The following is a 19477-nucleotide window of genomic DNA, read 5'->3' as shown; positions in this document are numbered from 1 at the left end:
AACCAAAGAGCAGTCTAGCTCTGCTCCACAGGTAGCAGGCCAACCCCCCTCCGAGCCAAGCAGGGCAATATATATAGTTACCCGCCACCACCACACCCACACACACCCCCTCCCAGTASTTAGCAAGRTCGTTTGGGTGGGGTGTAGGTCCTATTGTCTTTACTAATCGCCCTGCCATCAAAAGGATGACCTGGATATCAGTGTATCCCAGCAACAAAAATGGGAAAGAAAAATTCCCACGAAAGGAAACAAAAGATCCCATAAGCCACAACATATTTTCAGCTTGATTTTCAGAATAATCTTTCAGAGATTTTAAGTTCCTTTAAGTGAAAAATTATTATCAGAAATCAAATCCAAATTTTCAGATGTTTGTAGGTAAATAAAAAAAGAATATACTATTATCCTTCTTCAGAAAACAAACTATTGGTAATGCAAGTTGTAGTCTGCTCCTGGTTCTCATGATCTTAAGTGCATGTCTTATGGAAATTCTCTTGAGCAGTTCCTAGGGGCAAACATCTGTCTATAAAAAAATTATTAGATGAATAATTTGAATATATAGTTATTGCCCTGTTTGATGATCTTGGAATAAAAAGCAATAATTAAAAAAAAATTATCAACCAAGCTTCTCTATACTAACCCTTTCCTTTAAATTTTCCTAGTACCATGGATTGCTGYGTGTATGTGATAGAACATCAGTTCAATAAAAGAAATTGTTATGAAACCCAAATAATTCTTAACAGCAGCATGTGCCTCAATACAATTGCTCATGGGAGTTGCAAACAACTGCAACATTATGGTGACATTTGCAACAGAAGTGTGAGCAGTGAATTTCCATATATTATAGTGCAAATGTTGTGCTATTCTTGTGAGATAAAGTGAAGGAAATTCAATACAGGTAGAGGAGCAGGTAGAGGAGCAGGAAAGAGATTTGTTGCCTCGAAAAATCTAAACCAGAGAACGATGCAAATCTACTTAATTCATCAAGAAGTTTAGAGGGCAGGGTTGATACAATAGTGAGGCTTATTCCCCAGTGCTTTACACTGTGTACAAACAATCCCCAGGCTGAAAAATTCCATAGAGTTAAATACACATTGCAAAGGCATAGTGAAATACCTGCGAAAATTCCTGATGCCAAAGAGTTGTCTCATTTCAGCACATCAATACCTCATTTCAGACCAAGTAAATTTGCAAAATACACCTTTATTAAGTTTGTGCCCTGTCTTGGCCCTCTGCATATCTGTGAACTTTTTCATAGAGTACATTTCCAACTGTTCTGATGTCTATTTCTGCTGCCAAAGCCTCACAAATACTCATTTTTCTTTTTTTTTTTTTTTGCCAAAGTAAAAATGGCTTGAGGTAGGTATGACAGAGCAGGAAAAGTGGCCTCCTGCCTGTACTTTGACATAAAAGGACTTTTTTCTTTATGAAAATACTCTGCTGTTTCAAGGTAACTCTTACTAATTGCAGGCGATGGTCCAAATTCCCCGCTGACCTAAGGCATTCCTGTCCCATCAGCTTCAAGGCCCTTGTGTGCCCATCTATCAGTCCTGCATTTCTGAAGAAGCTGTTGTGAGTTAGTGACAGTATTGATTYATAGCAAATGTTTCACCGTATGGTAACTGCCTCAGTAGCTTATTAAGGTGTAGCACTCCAGTTACTTTGAAATGTAACTTCGCATTCGTAAAATCAAATTGTAAGCAAATTTGTCAAACAAATGGTAAATTCATGTAAAGACTCCAGGCCTCTCACAAAGGACTAAATACTTATTTCATGTGTGTCTTCATTAAAATTGAATCAGATACTGCACCCAGTTATAGCAGGGATTCATACTGGCCAGTGCGAGCAGCATGAGAGGAAAGCAAGTAGCTGTGGCCTGACCTTATACAAGCCAGGTATGAAATGATCTTTCTTTTTCTTTAGAGCATGAGCAGTGAAAGACATCTAAAGGCTACAATGGTTCTAAAGCCAGATTTAACAGAAAAAAACCCCAAAACAATGTAAGAGAGATATTGCCCCCTACCATGCCCTTCCAAGAAGCATCTTTCAATTATGCTTTCTAGTCTATGACTTTCACCAACTTTATGGGCTGTTGTAAATCTCCAGGGAAGCCAGAAGCATTGCTTTTGACCTGTATTCTGCTCTACAAACCAGTCCTTTGTTCCTTTTGGGAGCCCATGGGTTGTCCCAATGCAGCCATCCCTTGCTGAGGGTATCCCTAGCCCCTCTAATGCCCCACACAGCACTCTGGGAGCTGCTCTCAGCCAAGCCTATTCCTCTTGTCATGGGAAAGGCTGCACCAGTCTCCTCTTCCTTGTGGCATCAGCTACTGAGCCCTCTGCAGTCAGGGCAGTACAAGCACTCCTCCTACCTCCTCATTGTCTAATTACACRTCCTAGCAAGACATAATAGATGGAATAATTACAGTAAACTGTGCCCAAACCAGTTCTGCCATCTGTCACAGTTGTGAACAATCAGTTCTTCATATTTCCAGAGAGTTATGCATTCAAAGATGTCCCCATAATTGTAGATAATAAATGTGGATACCTGGCATTCCACTGATGGCTGTATTAGTCCCATTTAGCAGATGGGTAAAACAGGATGTGAAGCTATTAAAGGTAGATTTTTACCTCACCTAGTGACAGCTATCTAAATATAAGGCATTTTGTCTATTCTACTTAGATGGTTCTGTCTTTAGCCTATAGAAAGAGACAGACACCTCCAGAGGGCCTTATTTATCACATATTTTCTGGACTTCATCCTTTGGAATTAACTATCCTCTGGAAATTCGTGTCTGTATTCATCGACTGCACAAGGAGACTTGATATCCAAACCTGCGATGAAGCACCTCCCTTTTAGGTGTCTAAAATTAGGTGAGGTGACTTCATACAAGAGTTGTCATTAGGGATTTAAGTAGTGAGCTGAACCAACTCCACAATTCTGGCCTCAAAGGGCAAGTGGGATGCCCACACCACCTTATCTGAGAGAACATTGGGACAGGGCAGATCCCAGCCACCAAAACCCTGAGAAACACTCCAGGATGAAATGACATGTATTGTGAGGGGTTCACATTTTTTGGTATAGCTGTTGACAGCTGGTCATGAAATCTTTGGAAATTGGCATCTCCTTGGTGGGGAGTGGAAATAAAACTGATGGCAGCAAATTAAAGAAGTGAAGCTAACAGGAACCATAGAGGACTACTAGAAGCACAGCAAAGGTTTCTGAGAACACCAAATGGCCATTGAAAATCAGTGACAGCCTTTTATCTCAATATCAAATTGGTTTTGTAGATAGGACAGGTGGTTAGTAGAGCTGTTCAGGTTAGTCCTTACACCTGCCAACTTGGAGAGAGGCATGATCCACCTGAGCTAATGCCAGACTAAAACTTGGAACATTTGGTTTCCAGCTCTGTCAGTGACCTGAAAAACAATTGCCACAGACAGATGCTTTCTCCTGTTAATGCTTCTTGATTACTTTACTCTTACTTTCCTGATTTATTGAATGAGGGTAGTCATTCTGTAAGATTCCTTTATAAAATATTCCTGGTTGACTAAATGGGAAATCTCACTTCCTGAGCTAATGGTTATTAATTACATCTGTAACACTGTCTTTTGAACTCACTTGAAAAAAAAATTCAATTTTGCAATTTTTAGAAAGGGTAGAAATCTATAAATGGAGATAAAATTAATTACTAAATACATACATCTATGTAAATACAAGGAAACATTGCATACTAAAGCAGAGTTCAGGCATTATCCAGGTGAATTACCCCTGCTTTCCAAAGGATGGAGCATACAACCCACTTTAGTTGTCTAGATCATCTAGTTGTTTGTAGAGAGATATTGTCCATGGACTCTGGCACTGGATATCACATCAGGGTAGTCAGAAAACGTGGGGAGGTCAGAAGCCTTTTCAYCCTTTCTGTAACTCTGATTTCTGCTCCAGGCTGAAAATATTTTGCCTTTCCACACCGCTGCCCAAGTGGGCTGTTCTTCTGTCTCTTTAAGGCTGCCTGATAGATGTGCTTATGCCATTTGTTATGATATTAAAGCAGTGCTCCAGGAAGGGGGTAAGCTGTGTTTCCAAACTGCTTCAGAAGGAAAGGGCTCAGACCTATATTCCCTTGCCATATAGCTACACTGGTGGTTCTCACGGCCACGAGGGTACTCGAGACAGGCCCTACTGGAACAGTTACCTGCCGGCTGCTGACCAACCGTTCAGACTGTTCCAGAATATTCAYGGGCCTTCTCTCCCTTGACCAGGCCTAGGCCTTAGAGAGGCTCACCACAACTCTKGTGCCTGGGAAGCTTTCAGGTTAGCTGCAAGGTGCATATTGATTTTGAGCTGACAGGCATTACCCAGTGCTGCACTGCTGTCAAGGCAGAGATGCGTAAATTACATTTAAATGCATTGGTAGCCAGGGCTGTAAAGGTGTGCATCTAATTCTTTGTCATCAAAACTTGGTGTCATAGAAATTTTTCAACACCAGCTTTTACTTTATTAGGAAAAAAAAAAAAAAAAAAGAAACAATCGCTAAAGAGATCTTGCTTGATCTAGTGTAGGTAAACCACAGAGAGTCATGCAGTTTACAGCCTGGCAGAAAGAGAGCACACTGCAAACACTGTTTGCAAATGTTGAATTAAGTACAAAGAAGCATATAAATAAAGACAAAGCAGCATCACTGAACAGTGTATTAATTAATCACTCCCAGTATTAGTTACTCTTATTGAAAAAATAAGTAAAATTTTAAAGAGTTCTCTAAGGAAACAACCATCATGGCAAACACCACAGAGCCATAGGGGCATTACATACATTAGATAAGGTGATGCAGATATTATCAGTCTCACACAGGTGCCACAGCCATCACAGMATGGGTAAAAGCTGACTAGCAGGGATCCAAGTTCAGACAGTATCTTTCACTTAAGCCAGTTATTGTAACACAAATCTGCCGAAAAGTCTGCTTAAAATACATGGTAAGAATGTTACCAGTTTGTTAGAAACTGGGCAATAGGTTTTTTTCACAAAGCATCAGCAGATGACACAATATACAGAAAGTACATATTAGATCCTTTAGGGAAAAAATTGCTGTTCTGCAGCTCACAGCAGCTGCTTATCTCCAATGTGGGGAAGTGTTACTACATTCATCRTTGGCTCCATTTCTTTCCCTGTTGTCAGCAGCAACTACATCTGTCTTCGCAATTCAGGATATTATTAGGTAAACTATGAACATCCTCAGAGGCTGTAGGCTCTTGGGGCATCAATATATCTGTCACTTTTCAAAGTCATTAATTACATGTACAGAACTGACTCTTCTCATTGTCACGGGGAACTTGACAGCAGCTGCTCAGGGCTGGCAGCACAGTTCCCATTGCACAAGTCACTCCAGGTCACTCYAACAACTCAGTGGGGCAAACTCACCTTTCCCAGCCGCCAGAGCTGCTGCTGCAAAAGCTCTCCGTAACTCTGCCTCCATGTTAGCCCAGTGAGACAGTGTTGTTGCCCAGCATCTCATGTTTGCTCCAAGGGGTAAAATAGATCAAAATAAACTAAGGGGACAAATTGCAGTCCATCCTTGGGAACCTGCTGAGGATAGTACACGCAGCAAGGGTCCTGCTCATCCTCTCTAGTGTTGCTGCTACCTGCAGCTCCTCACAGCTTTGCAGTCCACCAGTTCCATATGCAGGTTCTGGCTCCCAGGGAAGGAGCTGGGGTCTGGCTATGGAGGTCGTCATGGTGATGACTGCTCTGAGCAAATCACAGCTATGGTCCAACTACTGTGGGGTTGTAGGTGACATAGAGAGAGAACTCTCTTTCTTTGCAGAGTCTGCCATTGCAGCCAATGTTTAGTGACAAGTACCTTGTCTGCAAGGACTGCCTTGTCTGCTTGCTGTCAGAAGGCTCTGGGGATCTCTCTGGAGGCGTATGCACAATGATTGCGGCAAAGAGCACACATATTCCCCATTTAGGCAGTTTGCTTGCCAGTGAAGATCATTACAGACAGCATTTACTGCTCTTAGTAAGCCCAGCAAATGACATCAATTAAAAGCTTAGGTTTTCAGATGAGTACTGGGATAGTAAATGGTTTCTGTAAACATRTATCATGCAGCTGGTGAAGGAAAGGAGACTACAATGTTTTCCAAACCTGGAGAAGGCTCCAAGTACCAATCTACTTGATGAGAAAATATTTGCCTTCTTGTCAGCCAGGCTGACTCCATAATGTTTATTGGATATTACAGTGGGTACATTACAGGAGAATAAGAAGCAAATTCAATGACTTGATTAGTTTTTTTATATATATGCATTCTTTCAAAACTGAATCTGGCTCCTCACACTTGACWAGTAGACCCAGTGATGCCAAAGATGTTATGACCTTTATTGCTAAACATAATGATATTAAACAAGCAATAAGAATAAAATATATATGTAGGAAGGCAAATTGAGACTTGGTATTATCCCACTGATTCCTTCATATTCAYAGGAAAACATGAATTTTCACTCAAATGCAAACACTGGCAATGAGGTGAAAGCTTCAATGGTTCTCTGTTTTGCAGTAAAGAGGCTGTTGTGGACAGGATGAGATCCTCTAAATGACTGGACTCCCTGTTATGATGGCTGCAGATCTGAAATTTAGTTTCTTATGCTTTTCTTTTGTCACTAGACCTTATTCTGTCCTCAGCCATGCTGGTATAAAACAGCATTATTGGAGATATTTCAGCATAAAACTAGCACAACTAAAAAGAGTGCTAGTTTGCAAAAAGTACATTTTATCAATAGGTACCAGAATTAAGGAAAACAATAGATGYAAAAAGTTACACTTGAAATTCAGTTACATATTTGAGAATAATTGATTACCACATGTGGTATAAAATATTGAAAATATAATTCTGCTTTGTGAACGCTAAGACCAAAAGATGTTTCTGCTGTCTATGACAACCAGGACACATAGCCCACTTATAAAAATCACCTTACTATCTTGCATCTTTTGCATAGCAAGACATTTATACTGTTCAAATACACACAGCAGGCATGCATTAATTAGTCTGTTGATTGTTATTTAGACTGATAGACTGGTTGCTGAGCTAGATTAGCACACATTCTTATCAGTGGGAACTGCTCTAAAAAATCACAAAATAGGAACTGTAAACCAGCATTCATCCTGGATGGGATGCTTAAAATTAGAGACATCCCAGAAATCTCTGTTTATCAGGGTCAGCCTAGTGCAATGTCCTCCAAACTCTTTCCTTGTGCTAATCTCTAGTTCTGAAATCAATCCATATGCATGCCAGTAAAATGTTGTGGGTTTAATTAATTAATTTTTAAAATTTAATTATGGTCAATTTTAAAATGAGAACTTTGCGAGAATTTAACTTTTTTTAATTCAAGGAATCCCAAAGAAATTTAATAAAATTTTATGTCTCCTCATTCCCCTTACATTTTTAGACATGATCTTTCCTATTTTTTTTCCAACAAATGAGTTYAAAGTCTTTGCAAAATCTTCTTCCAACACTTGCATTAGTACAGATGAAGTAAAACTTTGGTTAGATCAGCATTGTCATGAAATCATGATCTGTATTACCAAAAGGTTCTCCCTGGGTGGGTACATGAACAGATTGTATTAACAGCTTTCTTTCATGAAATTGTGGGGGTTATAATTTCTTTTGCAGAGCAAAAGGATGATTTGGATATTAATAAGAGATTTCACAGGAATAATAGCACACTTGTCTTGACTTTCGGAGCTAGAGATATACAGCGTCCTGAGGGTGAGAAACCAGACTTCAGTGAATTATTTCATATGGGAACCTTTAAATTCAGARCCTGATGGAAACTGACTGCTCAAGATCTCCCCAGATCTGGTCTTCTAGACTTCTGTGGTCAAGTATACCCCAGACTCAACTGTTGTGGGATTGAACATAGTGCAGATTGCATCCACCAAAAAATAAAGTAAATCTAAGTAACATGGTCCTGAAATTATCTGACCTGGATAGAACCATGTTCATAACCTTTATTTGTATAAAATCTACCAAGAGAACAGTGATATTCAAATACRACCTTTCTCAACCTCTTGAACTGAAGTCAATTTTAAACATTGTGATGTCTTTAGAAAAAGGAGTGTTATAACCACCTTTACACTCCTTCCTTGAGATGATACACCACCAGGCAGTAAGTTATCATTCAAAAACTTCCCTGCTTGCAAACACCCTGAAGGAGTGCTGGTATACTCATGCATTCAGAAGGGTGTACAACTGCAGTACATAGAGATAAAAAATTCTTCCTYGTCTCAGCACATTTTACAAGTGTCCAAAGATGTTACTGCATTTAATTGTTTTATGTTTGACAATAAGATCACTTTTCCTAGTCAGTTTGGTTAATTTGGTTGAAGACATCTTGGAGTGTTCTCTGTCCTGCTGCAAAGCGTCACAGAGTGCATTACTCTTTTGCACTTACTATAATGACTTCCTTGCTGGCCTCAGCTTTCCCTTACATGTCTCCTAGACTTACTCCTTGTGTCCACACAGCTAAATAAAAGAGGTCTGAGAGCTGATAGGGCTCTCACTGTAATGATGTGGGACTGTCTTGCATCAGCAATGCTCAGTCTAGGATTCCCCTACAGTAAATATGTCTCAGACAGAGAGAGCAGATGTGAGCAAAAACTGAGCTGGGAAGAGAGCAAACAAATTGAGTTATCAGGGAAGCCTTCTCTCATTTGTCAGTCTAGAGTTACAAATCAATGACATTTACAGTCCTGCATAGAAGATTGTGTTATTTTTGGATTAATATACTATAATGTGCAACCTAGCTAAAAAAGTTGTTAAGCTATTTAATCAGTGGGCTCAACACATGTTAATTTCCAGATCTCTTACACTGGGGATAGGTGCACTTTGAAGGGACTCACAAACATACTAAARCATGTCAGGTCTGCATCAAAACAGAAACAGACACTCTTACAGAGATTGAGGGAGACATCTGTATCGGTTTTACTTGTCTCATCTTATGTGTTTGATACCTTTTTTGTTTGAGTGCATGAATTTAAATCTAGAGCATCTCTGAGGAGGAGCATTTCCTCTACTCAAATAGAASTTACTGAACCCTCTACAAGGGTAAATGGGTGAAATTAAAGGGCCTCTGATATAAATAAGATGAGAATAGTGTTTCTAATGGTCCCTTCTGGGCTTAAATTTTATGAATCTATGTTTCATTTCCTGCTTGCTCAGGGATAGAGATAAGATATCTCCAGGGCAAATACGAAGAGTCCTTCAGAGAACAACGGGCAGGCTATTAATCTCAAAGTGCCTACCTGCSTGGTTCAGGCTAAAGTTAACAAACTTATTGTCCCACTTCTATGGCTTGAGATCAGAGGACACTGATCTGTTTTAAAATCTTTCTAGAGAGGTGAAGTGGAGACCAAAGAGACCTGGGGGAAAGCAATGTGGGGGGACAAAGAAACCAGGGGAAGTCAACATGGGGTGACTGTGAGACACTAACTGTAGGAGATCATTCAAAACACCATCAAACCAGCCAAAATGAAATAAAAGCTAGAAAATAAACTCGGGTGAGGATAAATCTCAGTGCTAGTTTAATTGTGTTTGCCACTTGAACAAGCAGAAAAAAAGTACTAAACTGTGCTCTAGAAGGTTGTTAGGGATCAGCTGCTGCTGGCACCTTTCATAGGATAATTGCCTCCAGAGACCAAGCCCACTTAGATCAGTCAGACACCAGAAGCCAGCTCCAGTAAAGTATCTTGGAACAGACAGCACAAGAGTGGCTGAACTGCAGGGTTTCCATGAGGACCCACAGAGCCAGTGTGACCCAAGGCTCTCAAGCTGTAGTTGAGACTCTCAAAGGCTGTAAAGGACATACAGACATGTTTTAGCCATGCCTTCCCAAGTCATAGTKAATAGCTGACCAAGATGTTCAGAGCCTTCCTAACATGTTCCCTGTCATTATAACTCCCAATGCTTTGCAATCTGGTCCTACTGCTTAGCAACACACCTTCTCCTACTTCCAACTGTTGTGCCCATTTGCTACCTCAGTTAAGGCATAAACCTAGAAATCAGAGGTGAGGTTCAGTCTGCATCTTTGCCCGAAGACTGTCCATGACATTGTGTGATGTATGCTACCAAGACCCTGGCTCCTCATTGATAGCAACACATTTGTAATCCTCAAGTTAATATTAAAGATCTATAGAATGTCCAAGGTATCTATACCAGCTAGGGTAYGTACTGAGCATACTTCACTGTAGTAGTGTGGCATTCAGCATAGATAATAAACCTTGCTCTAGACTCTGCCTTGTTGTAATTGCTGATCAAATCCACTGATCTCACGACATGCTAATTTTTCCAACTCATATATGCCTGGTTAAGCTGCCATCAGTTTTTCCTCCTAGTAACAACATGCTCTAACAGAAACCATTCCTTACCTCTCCTTGGATTTCACACATGCCTCCCATATTCCCTTGTGTGGTCTTTCCAGACAATATCCTCTCTCCCTGATTTGTTTTTCCTTTTCATTATGAGTTTGTGTCTCTTCCAATGAAGAATTGCACAGGTCTCATGCTATCTTCTTTAACAGCATCAGTGATCAGTTCTGCYATTAGTTTGGTGTCTCTCCATTTCTCTATCAATTTATTTCACCTGGAGCCATACCACATTCCCACCTTGTTTCTTAGGATATAGCAATGAGATGCAGCCTCAAAAGTACGAATTCAACAGCCTTCACATGCTCATGGCAGTTTCTTTCCTTGTGGTATTCAGGAGCCCTGATCTTTTAAAGGAGTGAAGGGCAGGGACTAGCTGCATTTCTTCAGCAATAAAACTTTTAATAGTATTTGCAGGGATGCCTGCCAAGCTGGGTTATAGTGATATGTCAGAAACTCTGCTATGATAGCAGGCTGTGGAGATTTCAGTTCAAACGTTGCAATATCCTGCCAAAAACAAAGATATAAACTTACATTATATATGGAGTGTTTTAGAAGAGTCTAACCGTGAAAGAGAATGGAGGCAGAGAGGACACTATATAAGTTCTGTCAAATTATATGAACTTTGATTTAACCCTTGGCAGCACTGTGCAAGAGTCAGAGATGGCCTGAAGGAGGTAAGGAGGCCAACTGGGGCAGTTCCTTGGCTCCTTGCTTCTGTTCAGCTTTGTGTCATTCCTCCTACAGTCCCATCCTTTGGGTTCCAGTTATGTCCCTACATAAAGCTGGTGTCAATAATCCACTTTCTTAGTGCCTGCACTAAAAAAAGCAGAGCAGATGCCTATCCTGTGTCATACACTCGATTAACTGCTCCCTTGCTGTTGCCTAGGACATACTGATGGTCTCAGGAGCAGCACTGAGAAATTTAGAAATGCTGTGATTAGGGCCAGCATCAGATCTGTCAAGTTTTCTGGACCCAAAGAAGAAGGATCAAGTTTTGATGTTTTTTTGTCAATGCACCAAGCATTTCCACAAATGATTCATTTGTATGAGTAGTGTGAGCCAAAAATAAGTTCAAACTATGCATTTATACCAATAAAGAGTGTAGGAGGTTGTRGATTTTTTAGGATCTGACTATGACTTATGTAGTTTGAAAAAGATACATTTGTAAGTGTTTAAAGTAGCTCTTATTTCTTTTAGCTACAACCCATCCCTAAATCACAACTCTCCCCTGAGGTGTTCAGCCCAGTACCAGCTTCTTCAAGTGCAAATGTCAACTGTTACACTCAGTGAGTGAAGGAAATGAGACAGAACCATGTTACTTATATAATCAGTTGTCTCTTGTAGACATGGAATATTGTGTTTTACACCTCTCATTATATCCATAATCCATCCCACACATGTGTACAATGAAAATGAATCATTTTGAATAATTGTAGTGTGGAAGGAAATTTTCATGAGTTTGCAAATAAATAATTAGAAAAATGTTGATTTAAAGCATTAAAATATTCGCTTTCAATTGACAGCTCAGTTCTAAATGCATCTTCCAAACGGCCAAGTGACTAAGAAAACAGTGTTGTTGATGCAGGATTAGTCACTGTATTGGGATGTGTTTCTGGACATGCCTTATGGATAGATTTCTGTGGGTTGAGATAAACTGCATGTTTCTGACACACTCTTCAGCAAGATTATGTGGAAGTGAGTGAACGTATTTGTGTCTTCTTGTGTCTTTACCCAAAGGGCTTGGGATGAATCTCCAAAACTATTTTTGTCATGGTGTAATGACATTATCCACATTGCTATGGCTTAATGAGTGAGCCTTAATTTACTTATGCCTGTTTTGGCCCATAGCCAGTGGCTTTCAGATAATAGGTCACCTAACTGTGGGAGGCTGTCCCTGTGGATGYAGATCTGAAGTTCACAATCTCAACCGTGTTTTTGCTTTTACCTGAAGAACCTGATCTCTTTATATTACTTAGTGACTCACACAAATTAATGCAAGAACTATGTTTATGTATGAAAGGAGCATGGCACAAGATTGGCTGGGCCAGTTTTATCACTTTATCACAGTAAAATGTGTCATGGTTATTTAATCAGCTTTTCTGTGACTCCTTACTTATAATGCAGARTAGGGTCCACCATGCCCTCCAAGGTGTCCAACACTTTTACCCCAGCAAGTGCTCCCCACCTGGACTCATGTGTGGGAATTGTGTAGTGCATCTCTCTTCCAGATAAGATGCCTTCACTGCCAAATATCCCCGCTCTTCTCTCAAACACAGCTATGTTCCTCCATCATGGCTTTTGTGCGATGCTCAGCACATCTTTCTGATAGGAGCTAGGTCTCAGCAACTTTATCTCTCAAAGAGGTAATTTTGAGTGTCTGTTGACCTTTCTTCTATGGACATCAAAGCATTTAATAGACTACACAGCCCAGCTCACCCACACTTGCAATGCAGGCTTACTTTGAACTCTGACCCCATAACAACAGTTTGGTATTTTCTTAATGATTATCAACACAAATATGACAGATGGCAGTATCTGCTTTGTTTCCCCAAATGTCACCTTTCACATTCAGCCTGGGGTCCCATAGTGGATTTTACTTTTTTCACTTCATGCAGCTGAAAGAGTAGCCCAAATCCTTTAGGACAGTGCTAGGAGCTGAGTTATCTGACCACATTTAGTGTCTTCACCAAGAGAGTCAGGGACTCTTCTTTTGTTTTTGCAGCACTGATGGGTCCCGAGGAGTGCAGTRTGTGACCTGCACTGTCACTTCTTAAACAAGAACAGACTCCAGCTTACATTTATTTAACTCTGTTGCCTCAAAGGAATTAACACCAAAAATGTGCTTTTCTATCTAACAAAAGTAGGTGTAATCAGGAATAMCTATAAAAGGCTGATATGCTAGGTGAGACATGGCTGGTATTATTTTTCATGGTCAAGTAATCCACTAAGTGATTTACTCAAAGTCACATGTAGCYGTGAAACAGAATTTCTGGTTTCTAGGATCTCATATGGCCTTTTTATCACAAGATACCTTCACTAGATTAAAAAGAGATTGTGCATTCTATTCTCATGTTGCTGTTTCTGGTTATCCAGTAAACTGTCCTGACATCTCAGTTACGTTTTTCAATGCCAGAATACGAGTGAAATGAAAAAAAAAAAAAAAAAAAAAAAATTGGGGAAAAAAAAAAAAAAAAAAAAAAAAAAAAAAAAAAAAAAAAAAAAAAAAAAAAAAAAAGTTTGGGTAGATTAATAAGGGGCAGAAGAGTAGTTTGATGTGATCAGCCTATTAATTTGGAAAATCCCTATAACCTGAAAAAATAATTTCTACTAAAGTGTCACATTCTGTAATTTTGTATCCTCAAATCAAAATACTTGCTTTTTTTTTCCTGATGAAAAATGCAGCTATGTTTTTTTTTCTTACAACTAACACTTTTTCACTGTTTGAAGAGTAAAATTTTTTTTCGTGAATCTTATATCTAACATTTATTGATTAAATGGATTTAATAAGAAATCCTGCCATGTGGCTCTTCAAGRGCTTTACAAAATTATCTTGATGTGCAAGAGAGGGGCTTTGTTGCACCCATCACAAGACAGTTAAATATGGACTATGAATTGGAGGCATTGATCTCCCAGCCTAAGCCACATAATTGAGCTGAAGAGATTTTCTGTTATTTGTGCCACGGTTGATAATTTAGCCTCAAGTTCTGAGTGAAACTGATGATCTTTACACAGTCTTGTAGGGCTTCAGCCTATCATTATGTTATCACAAAGCCCCACATTCTGCCTCTGTGGAGCCCAAAATGCCTCYTCTTCAGAATAAAGTTAGACCATAGTACATCAGAATACAATGCAATGTTGTCACAAGTGCTATTTCAAAGCCCTGAGGGTGTTGTAACATGGATTTCTTTTTCACTGGATATGTTAGCAGTTTTCAGGCATAAAATGTTCTTTCTGCACTCCTTTAGTTTGGATACCATCAGCCTACCTCCGAGCTATTGGCAGCGAACTCGGGCATTCCTGCTGGGAGCAATATTAGAGGCTACTGATATCAAAGGCAGTTCACAGCACTGACTCAGGCCCTGGGTGTTTTATAACATCAGCCTGCAAGTTTGCAAATGGAAGTCTAGAGGTTTCAGCACGGAGAACAATCTATGAAAACTTCCTTATGTAACATGCATACAAAGTTTTGCTTCTAAAAACCCGTTCGTTTCAACTGTGCAAATTGTTCCTAGACCTTTTTGCCACACACAGACTGCATAGATGTAGTCCCAACCARGTACATACTAGTTGTATATCTTTGAGGCTGATAAATGCAAGCCATTATGGGGCTACTGCATTTTAAAGTTTTCACTTTATTTTTGCTATTGCTGTTGCAAATTAAGATCAAAGTAATACAGCTACCTCAAGGGCAATTAATGAGATAAAAGTTACTTGTTTGCTAGTTACTTGTTGAGGCTTAAGTTTTCTCCTTTTGTTTCCYTTCTTGGGGWATTTTTCTTTCCCATTTTSTTGCTGGGATACACTGATTGCCAGGTCATCCTTTTGATGGCTGGGTGATTAGTAAAGACAATAAGACCTATGCCCCACCTAAACGATCTTGCTAAGCCCTGAGAGGGTGTGGGGGTGTGTGTGTGTGTGTGGTGGGGGGTAACTGCACTTCCTGCCCCGCTTGGCTGGGAGAAGGAGGTCGACCTGCTAGCTGCGTGGGAGAACTCGCCTGCCCTTCTCTGCAGAGCCCAGCATCTCTGCTTKTTGGTTCCTGTTTGCTGCACTGTGATCTTCTGCCCCTGTGCCTTGCCARGGACCCCMTGAGATTCCAGTTTAAGGGCTTGAGTCCTGCTCCATCCCGTTTCACAGCCACAGGATTCTGCTCACCTCTTTGCCATCCTGGGGTTTTTTGCTGTCCAGAGGAGCACCAAGATCGGTGTTTCCACTGTGAGCTTGCAGAGGAACTTTKCTCCATCCATCCCTGCCAGTTTGTGTCCACCATTGGCCACTGGGAGATCTGAACCAGCTGGGACCCGTGCCACAGCGTCCCCCTGCAGCCTCCAGGGAATCATCACACCCACCCTGCCCAGCCGGGAGCCAACAGCGCCCCTGCCGACTGGGACTGTAACTGCACCAAAGGGGAGGGTGTATCTCTATGTGAGGCTGTCACTGGGGTTTGTGACTGGGATGGTTGGTGCTATCATTGTGGTTACTTGTTTCACCTTGTTAYAMATATTAGTAAAAACTGTTATTCCCTTTTACCCATATTCTTGCCTTTAAGCCCATGATTTTCAAAGCTGTAATAATTCAGAGGGAAGGGGGGTCATATCCACCACTCCAAGGGGGGTACCTGCCGTTATTGGCAAACATCTGTCTTTCAAACCAAGACACTAGTGTGCTCATTATTTGTCCTGTGCAACGTGCCTTGATCCACCCACCATTCCTCCAGTCCTGCCCTGGGTACTGTTCTCCAACACATTTCTGTTCTTGTCGGATTATTTTGAATCTTCACTTGGTATGAAAAACCATTATTTAATCCATCCAGCCTTCTTTTTCAACTAGACCAGAATTGGCCTGAACACTGAAGGAATAAGCAGGCAAGAAGAGGCACACAGACTGAAAATGCTGAAAGGAAAGGAAAAGGTCCTGAGAGAATGTGTTTAAAAGAGACTGTTAACCCAGATACTGGTTCCCTCAGACTCTCTAGTGGCTAACTCACATAGAAGTTTCATTTTCTATCATAGAAGATCAACTGAAAAGAACTTCTTAATAGAAAATTAAAGTTTTATATTTGCAAGCTGCTGGAGAATTACACAATTAAAAATAACCTGACACAGACTAGATGAGRAAACACAAGAAAAAAATCACTGAATACTGTCAGAATTTTAATGAAAKAGAAGACATCATCAGCCTCCAAAAATGCTGCTATTTACTCTCCTAAATCCTTGAGTGTTCTGTACGTATTTCYCTTTACCAGTTTTCCTGCCTCTCTGTAATTTTTCTAACATATTTTCCTCTTTTCACATCATTGCATTATATTCAAAATAACAATTTTACCATCCTTAAAAGCAAAAGAGAGTTTCACAGAATTAGCCAGATCTTGAACAMGATCATCAATACTGGCTTTTGGAATTGGTCCTTGCACTACTTGCCTACTTGTACCCGAGCACTGATTTCTAGAGATTGGTTTGGGGTGATCCAACCCAAAAACCAGAAGCAAAAGAACAATTTTCAAGTGTGAAGAATTTGCCTGGTCCTATCACTGTTGGTCAGAGTAGCTGTATCAACATGACCCCTTTGTAGATCTGTATTAGGGTGCCWCATTACACCGATCCACACCTCCAAGAATCAAAATTATATAACAAAGCAGTGACAGGCATCAGGGTTTGTCCTATTCCCTTTCTCGTTTTGGTGTAAAAATGTGAAATAATATGCTCATTTGCAGCACTGACATAGGTGGCTCCTTTGTACAAAGTGGCAGCCTCTCCYGAGGCAGGGCAGACCTGTGCCATCTCAGGATGACATGGGCAGAGGGGAAGGCAGCAATAGTCTGATCGTTTTATTAAGAAATCTTCTGTAGAACTTATCATGAATAAAACTTATGAGATCAAAATATCCAAAAATAAGTTTAGACATCTTATTCTTCAAAAGGTAGAGAAAACAAATGAGTACTGCCTGATGAAGAAATGTGCTGCAAATGAGGAAGCAAAAGTAAAGGGAAAATTGCACAAATCATGGCTTGTTGTATTGTTAAGAGGAGACACTCAAGTCCAAGTTAGGATGAGAGTTCTGACATGTAAAGCATTCACTGGAATCCATAGCCATGCATATGTAACAACCTCTTATTTCTACTGTGGTAACTATTTTCTCCATCCATTTAGCAAAAAACAACAAACAAAACAAAACTAAACAAAACAAAACCCCAAAAAAACAAAAACAAAACAAAAAAAAAAACCAAAATAAAATTAAAAAAAAGTACAAAACCACAAGAATTACCCTTACAGCTTTTCCTGTCTTACTGTTTTTATCTTTTTTTTTTGGCAATGGAGAATTTCATGGTGGGAAAACATCAACCTGTCTTGACCAGTCCTCTTAACTATTCTAATGCAAACATTAAATATGTTTGTGTGGTCTCCTCTTGGAGGGTCTTTGAAAGTAATTTCCCGATCTTTCACAGGAAAAAAAATGAACACAAGAAAATATAATTTTTGTCTCTGTAGTACAAAAGTACCATACATGATATGATTTTATTGATTAATACCCAGAAAGTTTTTACCAAAGTCACACCATTCTTAAAGCAGCACTTCACAACTTCTCTTGGTTTCTATGTGTACTCACCAAGGACTTTATGAGCAACTGCCACAGAAAAACTTATTATTACCCAGTTTCATTTTGACTGTGACTGTCAAAACTGTTGCCACTGGGAATTTGGCAAACACAGCAGAAATGTACTTGAGAGCTATGAGGATATGTCTAAATGAGTACATGCAGAGAGAATTGAGCTAACTTTGACTGTGCTCAGAGCTGGTCCTGAAGTGTGCTGYGTGCCAGAACTAGCACACCCCACTGAAAAGGCAGATTATGCTTTTGTAAGCTGGACCTGGGACTATGCAAGCATGCTTTCCTGCTATGCCAATATTATCCTGTTTAAACTGTGCTGGGGCTGTGTGCTCTCCATGCAGGTGGGTCTATGGGTGCTGAATCTGGAGTTCCAAAACMCTGGGGAACTGAGGGAATGGCTCCTGCACATGGAGAATCCACCCCATGGAATCTTAGTGGACTTTTTAGTTTCACCCTATGGATTATCARTACTTCAACACCTTCCCCTTATTTTCACCCTTTTTTAGTACATTTCCGGTATTTGTCTCCAAGACAACTTGAATATTTTTAGCTTCATTACAGCAGGAGCTATCGAGTCAATTATAATTATCACTCTATATTTTATTTCTAGGCAGTTATTACTGGCAATTAATGTCCCCACTGGACAACAATATGCTAGCATTTATCCCWTTATGAAATATATTTAATATACTTACATACATTGGCATCAAAGGAAATAATGACACTTCGTCCTGTAGCCTCTTATGAAGTCATCCAAGGTGTTTTCATTTTCTGTTTTCACAGTGCACTTATTTAAAACCTTGGACATCTGCCACACAAAGTAAATGACTTATAAAAATCCAATGAGTTTTTTTTTTCTACTATGTGTTACACTGTAGACTGTGCACAGTGCGCATGGGCATGATTGGAATTGCTGGTAGTGGACACCCAGCGGGGTTAGCAGTAATGATCCGTGACCTCATACATCCTTCCCACGCTGCCAAAGCAGGGCACGCAGCAGAGCTACTCTTCACAGTGAGAGCCATCATCACAGTGTGCTTGCAAGCAAATTGTTTGCATTACAGAATAATCCCTCTGAATGTGCATTGCCTGAAGAACATTTTTAAAGCCACTTATTCTTGCCAGAGATGACTGCTGTTGTCATTCTCCCGTGTATTCTTCTTCCTGCTAAGTGGTACTGCCAACAAGAAAGCAGTCATGAAGCCTGTACGATAGCACATGACAAAATYGATTTGACATTGTCATCGGCATTATCTCTTCTGACAACAGGCAGATTATGCTGGTGTGTTTGTGTCAATAGCAAGGAACCTTTGGTACTATCTCTCTATACATAGTTGGCTGATAGAGCACTGAGCACTACCTGAACGAAAGCTTTCACATACGTGCCAACCAATCAGCCCAAATGGCAGCGACCTATGCTTCTGGTTCTGGAGTGAGTGTTCCCTACTCCAGAGCAAGCTGTGTTGGAAAGGAGAGCTGATAGCAATGGCCTCAGAGACAATGTACTTCTGACGAGGATCCCCTGGATWAAGAAATTAAAACTCTTCCATCATATCCTACCCCACCCAATATAATCTGCTTCTGATATAATATATCCTGCTTCTGTTCCTCACTGTGAGTTAGTCAACCTGTGGCAGAAAAATTGATTTGGCACTAGATTTCAGCAAAGATGGAAAGCAAAACGTTCTGAAGTCTTAAAATCTGGTTCTTTTTTTGATGCTGAATGAAACTGAG

The sequence above is a fragment of the Malurus melanocephalus genome, unplaced genomic scaffold (genome assembly GCF_030028575.1).
Source record: "Malurus melanocephalus ecotype Western Australia unplaced genomic scaffold, MMel_1.1 scaffold_160, whole genome shotgun sequence".
Taxonomy (NCBI): domain Eukaryota; kingdom Metazoa; phylum Chordata; class Aves; order Passeriformes; family Maluridae; genus Malurus; species Malurus melanocephalus.
This window is presented reverse-complemented; position numbering follows the sequence as displayed.